The sequence below is a fragment of the Ambystoma mexicanum genome, chromosome 10 (assembly GCF_040938575.1).
Source record: "Ambystoma mexicanum isolate Mex_15411 chromosome 10, UKY_AmexF1_1, whole genome shotgun sequence".
In the NCBI taxonomy this organism is placed as follows: domain Eukaryota; kingdom Metazoa; phylum Chordata; class Amphibia; order Caudata; family Ambystomatidae; genus Ambystoma; species Ambystoma mexicanum.
In genome coordinates, this window is record NC_090932.1 from 1640761286 (window position 1) to 1640786994 (window position 25709).

Sequence of the window (25709 nt, forward strand, 5' to 3'; positions counted from 1 at the left end):
CCCCGCCTTTAAAGCAAGTTTTCTCCATTCATGCACAGCCTAGGCTGCCAATCACACAGCAGGGTGGCTATCCTTTTAGGACAGTCAGGCGGCCAATCAAGACTGGTTTCGTTCAGGCACTCCTAGAGACAAAGGACAGCGAAGTTCAGGGAACTTCCCTCACTTCCTGCCCTTCCAGACACACTGGAGCCAGGGGCGGGCTTCAGGGCTGAAGCCCGCCAAAGTCAAAACACACAAAGAGCTCTAATCTGTCTCAACGCACAGAGTAAAAGCCAAAAATGAACTCTCAAACAGAAAATGGCCACAACAAAAAAAATAAAGAAGAAGACAGTGACATTTTGACAAAATGGACACCCCGGGGTGCTGTACTGCAGCTGAAGGTTCAGCGGAGTAGAAAAGCACAATGATAGTACAAATCAACCCACTGCCACTAGCCATTTAAAGTATTGAGGGTAACAAAAATGTTTACATGAGAAAGTAGTATAAGGGGCTACCAAGTAACCCCCCCAGCACGCCACATAAGATGGTGTGTGCTGGACCTACAAAGAGAAAAGGTAAGTCAATTTCATCGTACTATTCTTGAGAACGGTAGTTCACCGTATTTAAACCAAGAGAAATCCAAAGGACTTCTCAGTGAGACTGCACTGAAGGTGCTGTGCGTCACTATACAAACAGCAGATGCCTATGGAGTCTGTCAGACTCAAAAACAGTGAAAACGTACAATCCAAATCAGGGCGAAAAAAAAAAAAAAAAAAAAAACACGAGAGCAAAATGGTCCCACTCACTCAGGAGTTAAAATTAAAAAGTCCTAAGTCCAGCAGGTTCAAGGGAATTAGCACAGAAACGAAAATTCTCCCTAACAAAGGGTAGGAGCTCAGCCGTCAGCAAGGAGCTGTCCACCAGGCAGGATTTTTAAAAAAAAGGCAAGCTTGGTACTATGAATGTTATGGAGATTCACTTTGTAGAAGACGTGCGACGAAGAAGCGGCTGGGCGCTGTACCTTGCAACCAAGTAAAGCAAAGAAGCAGCACTATAAAACCAACCTGGGCTCCTACAAATAACACTCGACACATTTTTCTTAGTACAATTGTAGCAGGGAGATACTTTTCAAGAGGATACATTTCAAGTTGCTATCCACTAGCCAGCCATGAAAAGTCACTCGCCATCTCAATTCTATACAGACAACACACCTTTTCGTACTCACCAAGAATCAATCATCACTAGCTGCCCTCCACTTGTGAGGGGGGAAAAAAAAAATAAACACAGGAAGGCAACAGCTGGCCTTTTTACCACTAGCATAAAGGCCCTTTGCGCAAGGGCGGGGGGGGGGGGGGTCATTGGCGCGGGGAGGGGCGCGCGATGACAGAACAAAAATATGTCAATGCGTGAATTGTGGCGAGAATCACCCCTTGATGGGAACTGAAGGGTCTTCGCTAACCTCTAACCTCTACTCATATCAGTGGCCATGAAAAGGCAAGGCTAGAAAAATGCCTCAGTTTTGCCAGTTCATTCCCAGTTTTTAATGTTATGCCCATGTGCACGTTATTATGTCTGCTGCAGCTGTGAAGCAGCCACTCCTCCACTCAGCAGCTGCCAGGAGGACTCAGCTACAGTGGGGATAAAAGATGGCCCAGACAGGGCATGGGACTTACCCGGAGATTATGGAGGAATGTAAAAGCAGAAACATGCAAACACGGAGCTAGGCGTACACACGAACAAGATAAGAGGCGCTCTGGGAGATGGACTTTTTAAAAGCATTTTTTGGTTGTTTTATTAATGCTGTAAGATAAGTCCAACTCAGATCATTTTTTAATGTACAGTAGCAAGGTGATCGTTTTTCTTCTACTGGTCCAAACTTCATTTTGGCATTACCACGGAGGTCCACGCGATTGAAGTTCTCAGCGCATGTTGGTGCCACTTGTCGAGTTACCACTACAGAGTGGACATTAAGTTGTCATGTGTACTAGTTGGAAATCGATGACCACATAGAATCCACGAGTAAATTACAATTTAAAGTTCTCATAAAGTACCACAAACCCGTGAATCTGGTAACCTCCGGATATTCATTTGGAGTATGTGGGGTTGTGCCATGCCACTGTAGGGGGCGCTAGAGGGACATTCCACATAGCGGGACGCTATGTGGGGTTGTGCCATGCCACTGTAGGGGGTGCTAGAGGGACATCCCACATAGCGGGACGCCCTTCTGGCCGCCCCCACCCCTCTACAGGGTCTCTCCATCCCTCCTGCGGGAGGGGGAAAAGCCAAAAATGTGTGCTTATGATTCCTGTATTATGTATTAATTGTTCCATTTCTGTCACAGGCAGAGTTTGGTGCAGTCCTAGCCAGGGAGGAGAGTATGCTGCAGCTTGAACCGTGGGCAGGTTTCCCGATGGCCACAAACCCGTGAATCTGGTAACCTCCGGATATTCATTTGGAGTATGTGGGGTTGTGCCATGCCACTGTAGGGGGTGCTAGAGGGACATCCCACATAGCAGGACGCCCCTCTGGCCGCCCCCACCCCTCTACAGGGTCTCTCCATCCCTCCTGCGGGAGGGGGAAAAGCCAAAAATGTGTGCTTATGATTCCTGTATTATGTATTAATTGTTCCATTTCTGTCACAGGCAGAGTTTGGTGCAGTCCTGGCCAGGGAGGAGAGTATGCTGCAGCTTGAACCGTGGGCAGGTTTCCTGATGGCCGCACTCGAGCCAAACTCGGACGATGGACACAGAGTCCCTTCCCTTAGAAACACTTGAGATTCCTCACCTGCAAGATTCAGTGGCCCGAGGAGGAAGTTCTCTGTGCAGTACAAAGCGTATGTCTGGTGCCTTGCAGAAGCAATGGACGGCAAGGGGACACCAAGAACATTTAGCAGTAGAACTTGGCCCTGCTTGTGGGCTACTTTGAAAGTATGGTCATGAACCATGATGCTTTTGGGCTGGGACTGCCCCCTGTGTTGTATGCTCCAATAAATTATGACCTGTCGTTTCCAAGTGTAAAACCAGTGTCTGTCTTTTGTTAGTTAGTAGGTTAGGTTCCAAGATAGGTTACCTCCCCACAAAAAGAGGGGTGGGGGGGCAATGGGGTCCGTCACTACTATGTGCCCATGCACCCTATACAAAGTGAAGAAATGCCCCAGAGCCAAGGATCTTAACCTGCATGTGCCAAAGACACAAGAAACCATTTTTTGGTTTGAAAGCAGGGTGCATTTTCGTCACTTGGCAGGCCTCATGGGAAACAGACCGCCTCAAGGCCCTGAGGCTACTGGCCCCCTTCATATCTGGTACCAGAACACAGGGGCTCTGATGCTCTGACACCGTGGCTACTGACTCGCCTCAGTTCTGATACAAGGAGACACTGGGGCTACCTACTGGCCACTCACAAATCTGGTGCCATGACACCGAGGCTCTAGTGCTAGAAACGCAGCTACAATGCCCTCATCTGTGGCCGTGGACCCCTCTGATCAGGAGCCTGCACTCCCACTCACTACGAGCACATCATTACTCTCAGGTTTAGTGCTCATGTAAAACTTTGTCCGTCTACCATAGGAAAGAGTCTGGATGCTCCTTGTATGACTTATAATGGCAACCCATCTGTAACGAAAGCCCACTCTTCACTCTATTGTCCACAGATATTCCATGGACGTTAACACTCCTGAAGAATTTCCTAAACGTGCGAGAGGAACGAAACCCATTCGTGTCGGGCATTTATCTGCAAAGAAAACGTAATAACTGACACCATTTTCTCATGCATGAACAGTTATGGGATGGAAAATGTAGGCAGGGTGAACATTTCAAGATGCATGCTACTAACCACGTATAAAAAAAAAAATTCAAAAAAAAAATCACTCCCTCAGATGTCCACATGCACACAGCAAACCATTTCTTACTTTGTCGAGTTTTAACTATCACTTGCCATAGGCTAGTGAGTGTACATTTTGCGAACCGACCTGTGCCACTCTAGAATCCCCTTTTTGAAGAAGTTATTTCACTCACATGAACCCCACCAGCTGTGTTCATTCAAACTAGCCACATTGAACAGTTTTTTATTTTTTTAACAAAGAAGTAGGCATCACACCTGTAAGTGTAAAATATGTACCGTTGTTTGTGATCTACCAATCGTTCACGAGTTCAAAACAGATGTTTTATGGTTTTTACTAGAACATTGGTGTCCAGTAAGACCAAGTGTTTTTTCCATTGCGGTGCCAAGAAAACATTTTATTCCACAGCTGTTCCACTCACTTCCACGTCAATCTGAAAGGAGAGGTGGGAATATGAATAGGAAAACCCAGGGTAGGCTCTACACAAATGCATATGAAACCCCACTCACATCTAAAAAGACATAAGTCCCTTTTAACAACTTCTCATGAACCCTACCTACACACAAAAGTGGACACTACATACACAAAAGAAGACACAAAATGACTCGCAGTTCCAATTATTCCAACACAATAGAAGCCCTAAAAAAATATAAAAAAATAAACCACACATCAAAACAGACCAGAGACGCTATCGCACCCTGAAAAGGGTGTTCCTCCCATCAATTCCCAACATTAGAAGCAAGCATTTATCAGATATAATCCTCATATCGCCCACTACACAAACCACACACCTAAACTAGGCACAAGCTCTACATACTTATAGTAACAAAATTCACAATGCGCGCACGTACACACACACACACACACACCTCACCTCCTCGGGACCAGAATCCGTAATCCCACCCACACATTAAAAAAAAAAAAATGTATGTCTGACGTACTTGGTGCACACAAACACAATAATAGAGGGGACACACCCATGGGACAAGATGGATTCTCTCATACGAGAAGCTACACAGCATACAGCACCAGTCCCATAATTACTTCACGCAAGATCACAGTGCTCAGGAAAATGGACTCCTACAACAGGACATCCGTCCCACAATGCAGTGTCCTAAAGAGGCGCTGCACACAACCCCCACCGGTGAGGAATTCAACCATTCGCACGGTTGGCGTGCACTCATCTGGACTTTTTTGCAATTTCATATGAAAATCGAATGATGGTAGAACAACCTCTGGAAAATGTGTGGGGCTAATCCGCACACATTTTCCTATGCTCACTGCACAACATACAGAGACAGACCAGTGTAGTCTGGGTGGACACAGCCTACAGGCACAGTCCTCCCAGTCATATTCAGTTGGGCTCCAACAGGTGGAATAAACAAAGCATCTCAGAAGGGGGAGGGTAAAAACCTTCCTCCTGCCATGGCAAGCCTAATCTGCCCTGTCAGTTTGTTTACCCTCTGCAGATGGTGGCAGCAATCAACATACTAATAGAGTGCACGTCAAACATGCCCACATGTGACCTGGCTGCAGAGTTTTACAAAGGAGACAGGAAACCCCAACAGTCATTGATATGCACTGGGTCAACCTGAAGCCAGCTCCCGCCTCTCAGTATCAATGGCACGGACCCATCATGTCTGGGACCATGTGTTTATAGTAGGCAACCCCCACAGGGGGACCCCATTCATAATGTACGAGTATGTGGTTTGGTGATGACCAAAAGCCTGGTCTTGCTACAGCTTCAAGGGAGATCTGCCGCTTAAATCAAGAACCACAGAGTGTTGATCCAGATGGGTGGTACTTAGTATTACATGTTTTCACCCCTTTACCTTTTCTGTTTCAAAGCACTGTGGTTATGACCTCATGCATACAGGAGATGGTCAGTGGAGACCCAGTATTTGGTTCATTAAGGTAGGCTTATGTTACACCAATCACCGTGGCCCATTTGGCTTGAATGTATAATTGGTCGTTTATAACGTGCTTAATACCGAAGTGGTTTCTAAGCACGGACCCAGGATTCAAACCTGTGTTGCTCTGTGTCGTCATGCTTCCAAGACAAGCAGGTTGCGCTATACTAACCGTGCCTTTAAAAGGAGGGTTGGGCCCCTCTTTTGGCAGATCTGAAGACTTCGAAGGGAGTAACAAGAGGAAATCATTTGGACCATGGTTGAAGATACGGTCTACCTAACAGCTTCCGCCAGTGAAGGAAGGCCAGTATTTTAAAAGAGGAAAGAAAGAGCCCTCCCCCTAAACATCTCCCAGGGAACAGAGGGAGATGATGAATCCAGAGGGCCCTCCAGCAGCTCCAGAACCGGTACATAGCCAGCACACAGCGTGCCCCGCTAGGCTATGCAAGCAAGCTCCCTGGGTGGGACGTGCCAGAGTCTCTGAACCAAACCCAGGACAAGGCCGTTGCCTGCAGCACTCTCCTCAGCTGTGGGCCGTCTGCCTTAAAGGATGACACGAGCGCAGTGAAAAAGCTAGGAGGAGTGCACCAACAAGCATCAACCGGCGTCCACCTTAAAGGACATTTTCGAGCCATTCCAGCTCCTCCTCTGTCCTCTTTAGGTAGCTCACTACAGGCAATATCGTTACTGCTAATAGCTGACACCAAACGAATATTTTTCCATATGGTTAGCAGCATCGAGTGGTTTAAAAAAAAAAAAAAAAGGGCAATCCCTCCGATCTATCCAGGGTTCCCAGAGAATGTATTATTTTGATAGGCTTATCATAATTATGAACAGACCCCGAGACCACCAAAACCAAGGCTGGTTTTCACCTGGGTAAGACCGGAGCTGGGATTGACCCTCCCACCCCCCATTCCAATCCACAGAAACTGGCCCAGGTACCAAATTATCTGCCGAGTGAAACCGTTGACTGTTATGATTTACATGTATTGGATCACATGCATGATCTGAAGTAGTGATGATATCACTGTACATTTGCTGGTTATTTGTATTGATCCAATAATACTTTCAGTCAGTGTGCCTCATCTTGTTGTTCCATCTCCCTGCAGTTTGGTGATGATCCTAGTTCCCTTGTGCACACACAGTTTCTTGGTGCTATGTGCTACTCTCGGATACAAATCTTTGGATTGTCTTGCTCGGGATGGCGCCCTTCTTCAGTTTTTTAGGCTTAGTACAAGTCTGCTTTCCTTTATTACTACCATCAGAGCCGTTTAACATCGAGATCTCGTCACACATAGCTTCCAATGCGTCGTCTTCGCGATTCGTGGTAATGTTGCAAAACGTATCCGTCCCGACAGATTGCGTTACTACACAAGTGTTGCTGTTACACAGATTTTCCATGCACTGTGTCCTTAGATCAACTGAGTCATTATTTACTTTGCCTTGGGATGGATCACGAGTAATTGGCTTGCCAGTGAATTGCCATGCTCTTTCGTTTATTAGCATCAGAGCTACAGTCCAAAATGACGTCGACCACCCTGGACGTAATTAAGTTCAAATCGCGCAGTTCTGCCACCAAGCTCCTACATAGAGTGAGCAGCGCATCAAGCTTTGCTAAAACCGTGTTTAATAGGGCGGTACTAAAGTAGTCATCCACAGTAGAAGTCTTTTTTGTGGAATGCGAGGTAGCCCCGTCATTCTCATAACTATCCTCATTTGAAAAAGCAGAGCAGGCACGGGCTGGCCGACAAGTTGGTTCCAATTATATTTTCGTGGCTTGGCTGCACAGGTCCCAATGAATTGCGCTTAAAATGTACGCACATATTAAGTAGCAATCTATTACTACCCATTGATGGTAATATGCCAGCGAAACAATTCAGAGAGTCATCCTAACAATCAACATTTGGAGCAACTTCTATATTTATTGCAGTCTGCACATACGTGTGCGTTTCAGGCGGTGCCTCCAGTATTTTTTCCGTCTGCACCCCTCCTATCGGTTTTTCGGCTAGATATCTCTGAATATATCAAGTTATGGCTTGTTCTTGCTTAGGCACATTCTCCTTCTTGTCCTTCTTTGACCAGTGTACATCATTTAGATCCTTTTGATGTTTGGAGGGACTTCTGCAGCGTTCTCGCATTTTAATAGACCCACTGCGCAGGCCCCGCCTGCACAGCCCAGGCAGACAGATCTCAGCTTTCTTAAAGCACAGTAAGGTTAGCACTAGGCAATGTCTTACGCTCTCAGTCCTCGGTAAGGAGTGCTCACGACTTGGGTGGGGGGGTGGGGGCTAGAGGCAGGACCACCTCTCCAGAACAGTGGCAGGGGACAAACTCGAAAAAGGATAGTTTCCCAATATCTTTCTGGAACAGAGAGGGGGTGGGTTCTAGAGTTTGAACACTCCTGTGCAGTTTTCTTCAATTCAATTTTTCTCTTGCAGGGTCACAGGTTGGAAGAGGTAAAACAAATACCTCTTATGGAAAAGTTTGCCGAGAAGTCCTGGTTACCGTGCAATTGGAAGGATCTCACGCGTTTTTCTGTGGTTTTTACAAGTGTGATTTTATTGGAGCATAGTGCAGACACATTGTCTGGAGAAGGTGGTCAGCCGACACGTGTTTCAACCCCGGAGGATCTTTCTCAAGGCAGGATTGTTTAGGTCAATGGGGAATAATTCCCGTTTGATCTCAGTAGCCATTGGCCAGTTAGTCTAGCAGTGTTTTCAAAAAATGGTCCTTCAAGCTGTTGCTGTTTGAAGGACCATTTTTAGTCAACCCGCCAAGACTAACCGGCCAACGGCTACTGAGACCCAACGGGAATTATTGACCTAAACAATCCCGCCTTGAGAAAGACCCTCCAGGGTTGAAACACCTGTCGGCTGACCACCGTTTCCAGACAATATGTCTGCAGTATGATCCAATAAAATCACACTTGTAAAACCCACAGCAAAACACGAGAGATCCTTTTTTAAAAAGGGTCAAATAAGTTTACTCCAATTGCAAGTGCAAGGTACTCAGGACTTCTCGGCAACCAATATCTTTCTGACCCAACTCACCCAACACTCTGCGTGCTACAATTTGTAGTTATGGGAAATCACTTCCTATTCCTGTTTGTAATCCAGTCACCAGTGAAGAAAGCAAAAATAGTCCACATGAAAACAAGAGTATATGCCAGCGATTTTAAAACATTTACATGCACACAATGCCGATTTCCAACTTTCTGTGCGGAAACATTTTGAATCATGAAAGAGTATGGAGTCTTGAGACTATATCCTACTAGCTAAAGCTTTTCCAAGTGCTTAGATATACCTTAATATCACGTTAGGGAACTTACATCTTTACAGTTTTGAATTACATACAGGTACATCTAGTTTGTGTTTTTCTGGATATTGTTCTAACTTTACTACATTCGATTATTTCATATACACTTTACCATTTGTATTATGTTTTATAAGATTGAGTCGTAGAAGGTCTAATTCTTGGACAGGTACTTTTGGCCATTACCTACTTCTGTTAGAGTAAACGATGGTCATGAGGCCTATACATTGCATATCGTTTTGAGTTATGTGAACGGCCTGACAATGGATGCACTGGATATACTTTAATTATTGTCTATTCTTGAATATTCCCTCATGTAATATTTCCATCTTTCAACATATTTATTCGGTTACTTGAGGCTCATTATTAAATGGAGTATGAGATTGTCGATAGTTTAAAAACTGTCTGATGGAAATGTGTTGATACTATTATTGACTGTCCTAATAACTAGTAACATATAGATTTCTTTGTCTCTTTATTGACAGATGCAACTTTTGCTCCTGATGAATGGATCATCTCCCAAAACGCGTTGAGCTTGAAATTTGAATCTGAGATACATTAAATCATTACAAAACAAAAATAAGGATGTGTGTAGTCCTTGGAACATGTTATGTACCGTTTAAGTTATTCATGTAATACTTCTTTCCCAATTAATAAATTCATCAAACTGACTAGTTATTGCAAGTGCAGAGGACCAGGGTATCCAGTCTCTTGGCTACCACCTATATTCTGTTTTGTTCCTTAGCCTTTGTGCTAAGGCTATTTTTTATCTCCCCTACACCCAAGTTGATTTATGTTATTTGGCATTTGTATATCGCCCAATGCCATTGGAATGGCCGCAAAGCGATGTGGGGGTAAACACCATTGGAGGACCCAAGTTCCAGGTATGAGAATTGAATGAGGATTTTTAGAATCCGTGTGTGCATTTTAGCCAGCACGAAGGTAGAGTGGGAGGGCTAAATCCCTGCTAGCGACCACCAGGATCTGGCTAGTGGATGGGTGCTATGATAGACAGTCAGGAGAGTAGGAGAGTAAAGCAGGCCGATTATGTACCCAGCTGGACCGCATTGGTCATAGGACTCGGCTGCAATCGAATGGAAAAGGTGAAGGGTGGTATGAAGTCAAGTAGTGCATTGCTGGATATATATATGTGGAGGGTGGTCGGGTCCTGGGCAGGATACAGCTCTTTTCCATTCAGATGGAGGGCTATACATACCAGTCTCCCCTGTAGGCTTTGGAAGGCAAGCCCACCGCACTATCCCTGTGGAAAAAGATACAGGGTAGTGGTACAAAACAGCAGCGTGATTCAAAGTGTAATACTACAACAATATCCCTGTGGGAAAGGATGCAAGGTAGTGGCAGAAAGAGTAGGTAGAATCAAAATGCAGCCAGACCCCAAGGTACAGGTCCAGGACTTCCATCCTGTGTAAAAAGATGCAGAGCAGTGGCACAAAACAGCAGCTAGATTCAAAATATATCTTTAAACCAACTACATTGATTCCTACTACTCCTAAATATTGGTGCGCCTTTGGACACTTTTCATTTGAAATATTTCTTTAATTTTTTGTTTGCTTGTTAGGCACTTATAAAGCAAGTAAAATACTGTTTCAAAGCACCCACAGGGCGACGGAAGGAGGGGCAAGGGAGTGAAATACATTACACAATTAATAAGCGCAGTGGAGGGAAAAGGAGGAAAGGACGAACCTACTATGCCATGTGAGCATTCAGAAGGTTTAAGTGCAGCAAGGAAAAGGGTAGAGTGAGTAAGTGCTGGGGGGTCTTGGCTCATGGGCGAGCCGCAGATTAAGTGCTTGGTTGTTGAGTGCTACATGGCCATGGGCCACATTAGGAGTAAGTGCGATCCACCAGGGCAGAGGGTGTACCAGCACAACAGAGCTGGGCTGATTGGGTGTGGGAGGTCAGGGGACCCGAGGATGCATTAGGGCCCCGGACACCAATCACAGCAACTGTGGGATTAGCAGAGAAGATAAGAAGGGAAGACGGAGATGAAGAGGAAGGTCTTGAGGAGCTTCCAGAAATTAAGAAAGTTCAGCTCTAGGAGCAGGGGGAGGCTGTTCCATAGGAGGGAGCCAGCTGAGGAAAGGGATCAATCACCTACCCTCTTAGCAAAACGCTTTACACACAAAGAGTTGGTGCCAGAGGAACGAAGATAGTGTGGTCCCTGGGCCCAGACAGCCTTGTGGATGATGCAGAGGAATTTGAATGCAATTTGTGCAGCACGTGCAAACCAACAAAGACTTTTTAGGGCGAGAGAGATGCGGTCCCTGGGCTTAAGGCCAAGGTTAAGTCTTGCTGCCCTATTCTGGATTAGATTAGCTGGAGGGGTCACAGAGTGCAAGAAGGTAAATTCAGGAGGAGGCCATTGCAATAGTCAAGTCTAGAGAGAACCAGGGCTTGGGTAACATTGAGCCTCTGGGGGAACGGGATAATTCCTTTGAGAAGGAAGAGCTGAAAGTGGGACTTCTTGGCAATGTCCCGAGTGTGAGGGAGGAGAGAGAGTGAGAGAGAAGTCCAAGATGACTCCAAGGTTTCTGGCTTCAGAAGAAGGAGCCGGGGTAGAGCCCAAGGAGGAAGGCCAGAGTTTCCTGATGGGAAGGATCTCAGTTTTACAGGCGTTGAGGCAGAGATCGTTGGAGGTGCACCAGGACTGGAGGGCAGATAGGCAGTCAGGGATGATGGAGGGTGCAAGAGGGTCAGCAGGAAGTTTGAAAAAGCGCTGTGTGCACTTACAAGCGGTATCCAGCGATATTAACAAATTGAAAATAATATAATACATTTTATACAAACCCTAAATACCGATATTTTGGTAAAAAAATATGGGGGATGGGTAAAGGATTAAAACGGAGTTAGAAAGTGCTCATACGTACTCTTGGTGGCTCGTCATCTACTTTTTTCTCCCGATTTACCCCAGAGATACGATAAACATTGGATGGATTTTACTCTTTTTTTTATTATTAAGTGTGCTGTACAATGCCACCCCATTTGACCCATTCTTTTCAACATTTTCTCAAGGAGGACGGCTCCCCCAATGCCTTTAGTGCTCGCTATGCTTGATTGCTTATTACAGAAAAATATGTATGCCTCTCAAATTCACCAGCTGCCATTTACCAGGGTCTAGCACTGCATCATATGTGGGCCTGTCATAGGACCTAAAGAAACTAAAGTACTGTCACCGCCCAAAAAACAGGACCACATGCCCCTTCAATAGCAGTGTCATGACAGAAGCCCTATGATGTGCTTGAATACTTCAACCATGAATCAGAGTTATGGTATTCCTTATCCGAGACCAGTACACAGGGGCTGCAGTAACTGTGAGCCAAGGATGGCACGGCTCCAGTCCCCTCATCGTTTGGAGACAGGACAAAAAGGTTGTAGTACCAACACTACCTAGGTAACAGCACAGCTCGCTAGGGTAACGTCATACCCGGTGACAGACCACAAGGGTGGGGACTATGAGACCCTCGCATCTGTGACTAACAAAGGTGGCTATAGTGACCTTGTATTTGGTGCCAAGACACCGCGCATTCTGTTAGCATCATTTGGGGCCAGGACACAGGACTCTGAATCCCCCGATCAGAGGGGCTGGGAAACCGAGATTATGGTAGTCTCATTGTCTGGATCAGTGGCTACGGTACCCCGAAACCTGGGGGGCGGGGGAGTGGCTATGGTACCTTCACATCAGAGGCCAAAACACAGGATGTTCTTGAACCCTCATATGGGTTGACATAAGGGAATACGGTGCCGCTCATCTGAGGCCAGGACATATGAAAATGATTACTCTCCTCTCACGAGGCAGACACCTTGAGGGTTACGGTACCCTCATATCTGGGGCCGTTCCCAACCTAAGTCCCCGAGCTACCACACTGAGAAACAGAGGCCTACTATTCACCAGAAGTAAGGACGTGTGCAGACTTGAAGGAAGGAGGTCAATACCCTGCTCCTGAAGGAAAGCCTCCTCCCCAACACCTAGGCCAATGTACCCACTAACCATTTGACCCAAGGCTGGCTGATCAGACTCCTACCTGTTTCCGCCTGAATGCTTGCAGATCCCTTGCTGCCAAATTGCCCGCACCCCCCCACCTGTTAGCTCTCTCTCGCTTTGCTCTCTTTTACCTCACAGTTTTCCCCCCTTTGACTTACAAAGCACCGTTTTTCTTCGAGAGCTAGTTCTGCACTGAATACATACCCTAATACCATGATGGATCCTATCCACCATGTGTGCCAACAGCAAAGTTTAGTTTCACTAGGGTACATGGGGATGCAGCACCACTGACAAATCTGAATTATCTGTGAAACTAAAGTAGCAAGAGTAAATTGCCAATGATTGAAATATGTCGGTTCACCACGCCCCCACGTGTTTAACGTGGTGATAATGTATTATTCCAGCGCCAGTCATAGAAATGTGTTTAGTTTTTAGGGTACAGCACCATGAAGTCAGAGGGAGAATTCTGAAAGAACACCAAGTTGAAGAGCTTCTGCCGTCCACTTCTGCCAAGATGTAACTCTGTTTCTACTGCCCCCACCAATAGCTCCTCTTGCTCAGCCATTGCTCTTGCCCCAACTGTGAGCTCTGAAACCTTACTCATTCAATTTGCATCCCACTTTCAGCTCCTGTCTGTTCACAAACTCGGCTGCATCCCAACCATCACGTTCTGCCCGCTTCCAAATGACATTTACTGCCACTATCCCTTCATCAACCCCTGTTCCTTCGTAATTTCAACCTGCCAGTCCCTGCACACCCTCAATTATTGTCCTTTCACACTCAATCTCTGACCATACCAGCCAAAACCTGATCTACTCATCTCTAGCTTATTGCCACATTTTCACTTCCTGACCCTCCCCAAACTCTGCCCGCATCTTTATAATCAAGCAGAGCAAAACCTACACTTCTGCCCTTCATGCCTTCACTCTCCAAACGCTGCGCTGCCTTCACGTTTTCGCCACCGCTTCATTTTTTTTAATCCATTATGCTTCTCGCTCCTCCTATCCATCACTTACTGTCCACCAAATTCAATTCCTCTTTGCCTCACAACCTTCTGTTCCTGCACTCTCCTTCAACGTTGATACCTGCCCATCATCTACACCCGCGCTCACCACCATCCTTCATTGCTCCCCATCTATGATCCCTTACCACCGAAACCTCAAGACCCTGCACCCCGACATGTCTAGCTTTCCCATTCCATGCGTGAGAAAGCCATGCAGGCTTTTTTTCTTGGAATTCTAGAGATGAATTAAAACTTTTTTTTTTTGGAGATGACAAATTCAGGATTACAAGCCCCATTCCACGTAAAAGGCAGAGTGGAAGGCTCCCACCCATGGCATGGGATGGGGTGCTTCAGATCCTGCCTGGCCCATTAGTTCTGTCACTTCGCCCCTCACTTCCTGCCCCACCCATATCCCTACTTTCTCCCATTTTCATATCCTGCCTTTTCCCACCCTACTTTCTCATCCTTCTTTTAGTTCTTGCCTCTTGCAGCCCTGCCTCACCTTAATGCACTAAATCCCCCAACCCTTGGGTCCTGCTTGACCCCAATCTTGGGGTCCTACCCAATGACCTCCACTCCTGCCCAGTCGTGCTGACAAATTCAGGATTACAAGCTCCATCCACGTAAAAGGCAGAGTGGAGGGTTCCCACACACGGCATGGGAGGGGATGCTACAGATCCTGCCTGACCCATCAATTCTGTCACGTCGCCCCTCACTTCCTGCCCCACCCATATCCCTACTTTCTCCCATTCCCCCTTTTCCCACCCTACTTTCTCATCCTTCTTTTAGTTCTAGCCTCTTGCAGCCCTGCCTCGCCTAAATCCCCAACCCTTGGGTCCTGCTTGACCCCAATCTTGGGGTCCTGTCCAGGCGTGCTTGTGCCCCCCCATCCTCCCTCCCTCCCCGAGTTGTAATGTTGAGGGAGATGGGGGGGGTCCCCACTTCTTTTAGCGGCAGCACAGCGCGGCTGCACCCCTGCAGTGAGAGGCGGGGAGTTCCCAGGGTGATGGAATGCCAGGAATGTGCTGCCTCTGCGGGGACAGCAGAGCCGCCCGTTCTCTCTCAGCCCACCGCTGCACCCTCCTGGCCCGGCCGCCTCTCGGTGTCAGGGAGGGGATACAGCGGGGGTGCACCGCGCCCATCCCCCGCTCCGGCAGCACTCACCTCCCAACACTCAAGCGGCAGCAGCAGCAGCACTGGGCAACTCTTCACTCAAGACTTCTCCAGGACAGCCAGTATCCCAGGAGACACCGCGCGCCGCAGCCGCTCTACCCTCCCAGCACGCTCTATGGTAACGTCGTGGGCAGGAAGCGGCCAAGCGGGCAATTAGGCAGAGGCCGCGCATGCGCGCCCTGTGTATGACGTTTCACTACTAGTACCCCTGTGCTGCTGGGCGAATCCATGAATGTATGACGTAATGGCAGTAGTAGTAGTTTCGTGTGTGTCTTCTTTAGAGCACTGCATTCTTTATTGGTTGTCCTTGCAGGGTATCATTTTCTGTCTATTTTGATATAAATCCCTAAAGATATTTCTGTATTGGGGGCTGGGCACTGAGACCCAGCCCCTCTCCAGAAACAAGAAGCAAAAAGACCCATTTGAGTGGCGGATGTTGCAGCCATTTTATCGTCACATCCAAAAACTTAAGCTGTCTGAATGAGTATGCATGGTCGTTAGTTACAATCATTTTAATGTTAGGGTGGGTGTTGTGAACACTGATGTGAGCACCAAGTGTCTTATGTATTTAGAGATTCACACATACAAGTTTATTTATTTTTTTTATCACAGATTGGTTTTTATCAAATATAGAGATCACTGTTATATCCCTGAAATGCTCTGTGTTTTGATGCAAAGCAGACAGGAACACTCATTGGTGCCATTTGTCCCCTTTTCAACTTTCACAGAGGTATTTTGAAAGAGTACAATAAGAGTGTACCAGACTGTCCATCTTGGAAATATCACCTATCAGAAAATAATTCATATGGTTAGTCTATTATTGACCCTGCCCATGCAAATTATTATTATTTTTTTGAACATTTACAAAAGCAATCAATCATTTGGATGTATACACTTCATACACATTGCATTAACAATCCATTTTAATGTATCTTATAAAGACACAAATTCATGCAAAATCTATAACATCCCAGCATACAAACACATCACTAAATTCATGTATGGTATAACTTATTCCCGCTATGGCTTAGGAAGTTTTTCAATTTTCCGCCATAGGCGTTAAGGTGCCAGGTGCAGCGATTCAGAGTCAGAGTTTAAGCAATAGCACACATGTATACTGAATCCAGCGCCGCACACTCTGAACACATGCTATGCAGTTTCAGGAATGTGGCTAGACTTACATATCCCACACGGCCTGGATTCACGCTGAATTTTTAATTGAGGACCCTTTACCACTAAAACAGGTAACTTATTAATTCAGAGTCTTAAGATCGAGTCCCTCGCCCCAGGACTAGGACTTTTCAAAAGGTACAACATTTGTGGCTTAAAGAACCTATATGTAACATTGGATACATATTCAAAAAAATGTTATGAAGCTAAATGTGTATAATATTTGAACCAATGCCACTGTCGAAAACCTTTTCTTAAAAGCACCTTTCACAGGTTCATACTCATTCACCAATTCCTTGGGGGGGGGACCAATTAATGGCTTCAAAAAACTCCTCCTTTGACTCCACAAAATGCATTCCTTTAGTGCGAGACTCTGTGATATAGTTTTCACTGACCCTAGCCAACATAGGACATTTTGGTTCAGCTCTTGACTTCAAATACAGCTCACCTCTTTTAATCAGGAATCTGACCGCGTAAAGAGGTCAGCCCCAGTTCCAGTCTTATGTATTCTATGGAAGTGGCAGGAGGTAATTTTAATATCTTCCTCCAAAAGAAGCCCTCAAGGCAGTCCAACCATGAAAGCTCTTTCATGAGCAGGGCCACAAGACCATACAAAATTGCAGCGCAAAAACATTGCCTGTAAATGATCAGGATTCCTTCAATAGTGAATTCAGCAGTTAGCCCAGCAAAATGATTTACCAAAAAGGTAAATTCTTAAGGTCTCCTTAAATTTGTTTTCCTTAAATTGGCATAATCCATGACATCACTCAGCACTAACCCGAGGTAAGTACATTTGTGTACATAATGAAGGCACCCACTCCCCAACACGTCATACAAAAAGGACCAAAAAATGTACGCACCCTGCTAGGAAATGAGACCAGGAGATGGATTGCAAGTGAAATAGGTTTATATAAGATAAGTTGCTCATGCAGAGAACTGTGCTGCCCGGAGAGCGCTCTGCCAAACATTACACAGGCAACACATTATAAGTCAAAATCGCGCCCACTACTGACGCCACACTATAGGTACACAACTCTGCAATACAATTAGTGAGACACAATGGTAGATTATGTATCCATACTGGGTCACCACGTTGGATTGGCTGTTGCTTGGGCGTCAGCTGGGCCCATCTCCGTAGGGTGAAGGTTGTGTTGGCAAAGTGCTACATTCCTAACTGTCTAATCTTCAATAACAGGATCTGAGGGAATGAGACAAATGGCAAGCATAACAGTTTGACATTAATAGGGGTGCTTTCAGTGGTCACTGACAGGTTATATGGACATTCTACCCTCTGCACCCATAAACACAGTGCCCCAGAACCAGGTGCCTGTTTTGGGGGGTTTTGATCTTCCTGATGCCTCATGATACAGATAGACATGTGTTGTTTTTTGCAGAGGATATATTGGTACATGGGGTTAGGTCTATGGTGGGTGTCCTCGTCAGGTCACTGCGAGGGGTCAGCTGTGTATTTATATCAAGAGAAGCAGTGGGGCATGGGCCCAGTAGACAGTGGCCTGGTGGGGTGGGGGTCGAGGGAGCATAGGCGGGTTAGTGGAGATGGATGTGTTCTTGGGCGGTGGCCTGCTCCGGTCTCACACAGTGCAGTGAGCTCATCTTCCCCCTGGGCGATACTAACTGTTGCAACAATGATTTGCTGAACTTCCATGAGAACAGGACTTGTGTGGAGCTTGCCAGAAGGCTTTTTGTTAGTGGTTAGAGGGTGATTAGTACAAATTACGCACAAGGGAGAGTGGGGCGTCTCCTCCTTTTAGCATATGTGGGATTTATCCAGTGTGGGAATGGTAAGGGGGCGGAAAAGAGCACCAAGGTTCCCAACAATACACAAAGGGACTCAATACAGTTGTCATAGTAGTATGGTTAATTTTCTTTCCTGCAACTAACAAGATTTTTGTCTTGTTTAGATTTAAGGGTAATCACTTTTCCTGGGCATATTCAGCCAAAGTTGTAACATATTTTTCATCCCCCGGTAGGTATGATCTGAAAGTACCAGGTCATCATCATATAATATGCTGGTGAACTTGATGGTACCTAGTTTTGGCGGGAAGCACACGGTTTCACTCAGCATGGAAAGCAAATCTGCGAGATATAGGTTGAACAATAGGGGAGCCAGTACACATCCTTGCCTGATTCCCCTATTTATGCCTGTCAAGTACTCCCCCAACTGCCCCTCTGACCGTACTCAATGGAACCTTCAGACCTTTAGACTGGGTACAAGAAGACAGATGGAGGCCCGTCCTGGCCAGGGTCTCTTCCTCACTCGGAAGTGAAGGGAGATCTTCCTTTGCTGTTTTAATAAATAACAGAACAAAGGGATACATCAAACGAAAGAGCAGGAGAACCAAACCGCTGGGACCCAGGCTGAAAAGAAAGAAGGAAAACTAGAATCAAGGTGACAAATACCACACCTAACTGAACAGACTTAAGGAAAAATACACGTACACTGGTTGATACTAGGATGGCTCTGTTCCACGGCCCTGTATTTCTCTGAAGGATTATCTACATACACGTATCAAACGTTAGGGACCTTTGTAGAATTGGAGAAAACAAAAAAGGAATCCTATTACTAAGGTGTTGTTAATTATTCTCAAAATATACTCCAAAAGAACTGAATCTTACCAAGTTAGGATATACCCAGTCCAAGGAAGTCCAATAGCCAAAACGAAAGAAAGGAGGGAATGTTAGTGAGGTGCTACCCCGAACGCAACGAGGGCCACATTAGTGTCGGGATGGTGCACCTACTTCTAGCAGCAAAGCGTCCTGATATCGTGCACGGAGGCAAAAGAAACCAAGAGGACTTCTTAGTAGAAACAGCAGTCGGAAGGTACTCACAGGAGGTTTTGAAGCAGAAAAGCAGCAGTGTTTCCGTACCAGTATGAACCGAAGAGGAGGAGACTTGGAGAGCAAGCGGAAGTGCTTGCAAAATCGTCCCCAGGCAAGATAATAGGCATTCCAGAAGCAAGCCGAGTTCAGATAACGTGTGGACAAAGTCAAAACAGAATCAGCAGGCAGAAGAGGAGTCACAGGAAGGCTGCGGTAGGAATCAGGATCAATCAACAAACGAAACATTGCACTGGAGTTCAATCAGAAGCAAAGAACTGCCGGAGGAGGCAGGCTTAATAGATAAATGCCCGCAGCCAATAGGGAAGCAATCATGTGATAAATCACGTGACGGCAATGCACGCAGCATTACTCGGGATACTCTGCGTGGGTACAGTTCGCAATGCACGTCTCCATGGAGACAACCAACGCTGAAAGAACGGCAAGGCAACATAACGATGAGAGCGGAATTCCCCGAAATGTCTTTATCCTCCGCTGACACTTACCATAAGATGCCTCACTACCCTTATGAGGCGTGACAATGCCAACCTGCTCCGACATTGTTCCTACATCTGTTAGGCAGAAACCTGTGCAGTTCCCTTAGGGACCACTGCAAAAAGTTTAAGACTACAGGTGTTGGCAGTAAACCAAATTGGTAGCAGTCTGTACCACCCAGATTTACCTGGTAGCTGTGGCTGAGCAGTCAGACTTCTCTCAAGAAGAGTTAGGCAGTATATAGAGTATACACATTAGGTACAAAAATACAGTAGCACACGCAAACACTGACCAGAGCTTGGGTATCAAAGTATATAATTATTTATTTAAAAACACACTTTTAAAAATACACTGGCACTAATATGTCAAGCAATTTCAAACACAGTAACTAGAAATATATACACGTCCCTGATTAATTATTTGACAAGTCTTAGGAAAAGAACACCACTTATTATCAATACAGGGGTGAGCGCTTAACCAAGATGGCACTCCAATAATTATTTTAAAAAAGGGAGGGAAAAGGCAGAATTAGGAAAGCACACAATACCAACACTTTTAAAAGAACCATAGCAAGTCAAGAAAGGCAGAGTCTACTGTAGAGAAAGAACGTTCACAGGCCAGGCCCACTCTTGGAGAGTTATTAACAAACAAATGGGGCAATTTCTATAAATTGACAGGGTATTGCCCTAGATAAGTAATAGTCACACATTCAACCTTGGGTTGGGACTCTCAAGGTTGAATGTATTACACATCATAGAAGTGGTAATTTCATTCTTATTCTGTCACTATTAGACAGGCGTTGTACACCGCAACCTAGCTAAGAGCACACTTCAGGCAGGGATAGCACCCCTTTCGCTCTATCCTTCTGTCTTCTGCCACAACCTTGTTCTATTCTTTCTCCTTATGAATAGATTTGAGTCCACCCCACAGTAAGAAAAACCTTTTCGGGTTTGGTTTTACGAACTGGACCTAGCCTTGGGTTCTCAGGTGGCCACTCTTGGAGAGAGCAAGGCGGAATGTGCCCAAAATCACACAGTTGAAGTACACTTTAAAAGTCTTTGCAGATAGTTCAAAAGGAGTTGGATCAGTTCAGAAAAGTTAGTTAACAGGTCCCACGTCACCCCAGGATAGAGAGTCAAGGATTTACGGGACACCTTGAACAGTCTGTTGCAAGGGAGACCAGGCGGGACACAGTACCTGAAAGGGTGAGAAAGCTCCAGCGGGGGCAGTTGTTCCTGGCAGTGGTTGCAAGTCAGTGCTTCGTCCAGGGGAAGAGAAGATCTCGAGGTGGAAGAAAGCTGGAGGTCGTTGCACTGCCAGGGAAGAAACCAGCCGCGGAGTTTCCCGGTTAAAAGGTACTACCCTTTTATTTGCGGTAGTGGTGAAGCGTGGCTATCCGGCCGCCGGGGTGCTTGGCACGGGCGATTCGACCATGAGATGATCCAGGAAGGTGAAAAGAGGGCGAACTGGTTAACCCCACCAGTTCAAAGGAAGAAGACTCTCCAGGGTGAAGATCTTCTCTGTCGTCGGGAAGTGGTGAGGCGGTTCAGCAGGGCTCCACCGGTGGTGTCGTCCTTGCAGGTCGGCTCAGCTTCTCCCTCTTCGGATTCTTTAGGTCCTAATGGCGATTCTTTTAGTCCCATGGCGACTTCTGAAGTTCCAGTCCCCAAAGCCCTGCTTTTATGCAGAAAAACCCCAATCACCAGTCCTAGCTGTCACTCAAACATGCTAAGTGGTGAGCCGGGCGGCTCACCACTGGGCCAATCACACAAGAGTGAGACTTGAGTTGCCGAGGAAACTCAGTCCAGGGTGCCTATTTCCCCCTCCCACACATCCTGTAGACCCAGACAGAGTGGCACCACTTTTGGAGGCTTCTGTGCAGAAGCCCACCAAAAGTGGAACAAAGCGCTCGACTTGGGTTGGAGTTACAGAGGCGAACACAAACGCCATTTTAAAACCAAGTCCTGGCAAAAAGAACCAACTGGGGAATAAATATTAAATAAATAACCCGGTGGTATCTTTAACATTGCACCAAAAAAGTGGTGCATTTAAAATGAATGGCAAAATCCCATAGGAAATATTCCGGTGGAATATTTCACGTGGTAACCACTGCCACCGGCCAGAAACTCGACTAGGGGGGACTGCACAGTGCCCCCTAGAAAAACAGACCCAGGGGCAATCTAATTACCCCTACCAGTACTTCCCAATATGATGGTTTGTATTGGTTCTGTTCACAATTTAAGACTAGTAAACTCAATGGTGACCTTACATGCCCTGGGAGACAGTAGTCAGTCCCAGGGTATGGAGTCTATGGGCCTCATTACACAGAATGCGGTAAGGGTTTACTGGTACCGGTAAGGGCACCGGTACCGGTAAACCCTTACAGTCTTACTACGAGGTCCCTTTGCGGGACCCGACTTTAACGGTTGGTTTTACCAGCCGTTAAGGAACGGGCCCGGAAAAGGAACCTTGGTGCTAATTACGGTACCGCAATTTGCGGTACCGTAATTAGCTTTTGCCCCATTCCCATTGAGCCCTATGGGGGCAAAAATGGGAATGGGGAAGTGCCTTGGTGAATGGGGAATTACTGCCCCTGCTCACCTTGGAGTAGGGCTGTAATTCCGCCATCCAATTTTGTCCGTAGTCAAAACTTTATAAAAGACGGCTTGAATTGTGTACTTTCAAAGCCATCTTTTACAAACTCGAAATGTTTAAAAAAGATGGCCTGAAAACTAGGCAAACCGTAGGGTATGCACACAAATATATATAAAACTTATATATCCGTGTGCGTACCTTACTATGGTTTGTGTACTTTGCAGGCCATCTTTTCTAAACATAGAAATATGTTACATATGTTACATATTTCTATGTTTCTATGTTTAGAAAAGATGGCTTGCACAGTACACACACCATAGTAAGGTACGCACACAAATATATAACATTTATATATATTTGTGTGTATACCCTACGTTTGCGTACTTTTTAGGCCACGCCCCTCCCACAAGCCACGCCCCCAAATGAGGCCCCCCCCCTCGATTTCTTACCCCACTTAAAGCCCTGCCCATATTCAACAACTAGCACTATAGATTAACGCACACTACAGAGTCAAACGCTGCACGGAAGTCAACGAATGTCCATAAAGCGACAGGCTTCCTGTGCTAGCCGACCTATGCATGAATCTATCCACCAATCCGATGTCAGGAGAGGCAGAAGATGCAGGCCTAAAACACCTTGAAAAGAATATATGATACCACATTGGTCCACCCAGTCTTTTAAAGCTTTAAGCACAAGAGAGGCAAACAGTTTCACAGAAACATCCAGTAAGGATGGCAATCTGTAATTTTCTGGTAGATTTCTGTCGCTTCGCTGGTGCACAGGAATTAGAATCGACTGGCGCCCGGAATAATCTTATGATGACAGACTTTATCAAATAGTAGTTTTAGTACTATTGCCCATCCTCGAGGACCTTTTTTCAGGAAACTGTTTACTAAACCATTAGGTCTTGGGGCTCTGGAGCTTTTACGTTGTATTGTTGCCATTTCTAAGTCTGGAGTGTCAGAGGTAACAGGCCATTCCATTTCCAGTAATACTTCCCCAGCTATTGGTACCTCAGACGTTTCAAAACTTTTATTGAGGTGTTTTACCCACACTGCATCAGTAATCGGTTTCAGGGTCTTAATTCCCCTCTCCCCCTTCACTGAGGACAGAGTTTGCCAGATGGATCGAGTCTTAACACCTTAAACATATGTCGCCACTCGGCATTTTTGACATAGAGCCTCCAACGCCTGAGCCAATGATGGTACTCTCACTTAATAGCTGTCTCTCTCCCTTTCTGCACATACCCCCACCAGGTTCTTAACCTTTCTTATCTTTCTTCCCATGGCTCTTTTGGCATCCTGAATCATCACGTGGAAAACCTTTTGTGTCCCTTGCCTAGCAGTCGCAACTAAGCGCCTGTTACTTGAGGTCACTCCCATGGTCCTAGCTCTTACCCAATCCTGAATTTCATTTATTGGCAGAGCACTCGGCTTCACCGCACCGGAAGAGGCCGCCTGGGCCATGGCAGTATTTGCTTTCCGTATGTTACTCTCTGACCATATGAAACGAGAGCCCACGTGAGAAGTTACAATACCACCCCCCACCCCCTGCATTTATTAGCTTAGTGCATTTTGTACTCATCTCAATCGTGAGAGATATGATCACTATAATCGAAAGGTAAAATGGTAAATTTGCACACGCTTTCCATAAGGGCGTTGCTACCAAAGTAGTAATCAAGTGTGGCCTTACTACTGCCATTTGTCCAGGTGTACCCTCCCCGGACATCACCCCTAGTCCTATCATTGAGGAGAGTCAACTCCCAGTCTTTTAAATAGGCAAGCTATTGTTTATCTTGGGTGTTGAATTTACTTTGATTCATGATACTAACACTATTGATGTTACTATAAACCGGTTTAGCCTACACATCATGGCAATAAGCATTTAAATCGCCTCCCAGGAGTATAGCTTCATGATCAGGGGTCACCAACCAGGCAGTCAAAACTTGATCAATAGAATCAAAGATTGCTTCCAAGTTTGCAATCCCTGGGCAAACATAGACACGTATAAGCAGCAACTTCCTACTAGTTTCACCTTCTCCATAGACCACCTCCACGGCCAATACATTCCCGTTAATCTCCCGAGGGAAGACTGCAGCAGAATGTATGTCCTGCCTCACTCCTATTATGAGACCCCATGAAGCCCCCCGCTCATACACCTTGATTAGTTGCTTCATGATATAGATGAAAGCCATCAGTGGCAATTGGAGAAAGTAACCATGTTTCTTGCAACATAAAAACATCAAACTTTACAAGGTTACCTAAAGAGCCATTGCCAACTAATAAATTCCCTCGACTGTTCCAACTAGCAATGGAACAAGATCATTTGGTTTCGATGCCCTTAGAGGCATCTTTATTTAATTATTTGTTTGCATTTATAGCAGCGCACCAATCCCTCAGGCATCAGGGCGCTAGTTACAGTAAGTGCGAAGTGACATTCATCAAAGTGCAAGATCAGATACACGTTTTGCAGCATACAGGCGCTTCTAGAAAGGTGTGATCTAGCAGAGCCGAGCCACAGAGTACGGGGGCTGCCTCAGGTATGCAGATATATAAAGGACAATCAGGTAAGTCTATAGATATACAGAAGACAATCAGGTAAGTGCACAGGCTGGGAGAGCCACGCCTCGAGGTACAGGAGGCTACATCAGGTCTATAGATATACAGAAGACAATCAGGTAAGTGCACAGGCTGGGAGAGCCACGCCTCGAGGTACAGGGGGCTACATCAGGTCTATAGATATACAGAAGACAATCAGGTAAGTGCACAGGCTGGGAGAGCCACGCCTCGAGGTACAGGAGGCTACATCAGGTCTATAGATATACAGAAGACAATCAGGTAAGTGCACAGGCTGGGAGAGCCACGCCTCGAGGTACAGGGGGCTACATCAGGTCTATAGATATACAGAAGACAATCAGGTAAGTGCACAGGCTGGGAGAGCCACGCCTCGAGGTACAGGGGGCTACATCAGGTCTATAGATATACAGAAGACAATCAGGTAAGTGCACAGGCTGGGAGAGCCACGCCTCGAGGTACAGGGGGCTACATCAGGTCTATAGATATACAGAAGACAATCAGGCAAGTGCACAGGCTAGGAAAGCCACGCCTCAAGGTACAGGGGGCTACATCAGGTCTATAGATATACAGAAGACAATCAGGCAAGTGCACAGGCTGGGAAAGCCACGCCTCGAGGTACAGGGGGCTACATCAGGTCTATAGATATACAGAAGACAATCAGGCAAGTGCACAGGCTGGGAGAGCCACGCCTCGAGGTACAGGGGGCTACATCAGGTCTATAGATATACAGAAGACAATCAGGCAAGTGCACAGGCTGGGAGAGCCACGCCTCGAGGTACAGGGGGCTACATCAGGTCTATAGATATACAGAAGACAA

The 25709-nt window shown here is 46.1% G+C and overlaps 1 protein-coding gene across 2 annotated transcripts in view; it reads right to left on the reverse strand.

Annotated features, from left to right (window-relative positions):
* Nucleotides 1-15347, reverse strand: part of LOC138492705 (septin-2A) — a 568103-nt gene extending 552756 nt beyond the window's left edge. For both annotated transcript variants that reach the window (XM_069620052.1, XM_069620053.1), the window contains exon 1: nt 15210-15347. The gene's annotated coding sequence lies outside the window, so the exon portion shown is untranslated. The remainder of the gene's footprint in view (nt 1-15209) is intronic.
* Nucleotides 15348-25709: the final 10362 nt, after the last annotated feature.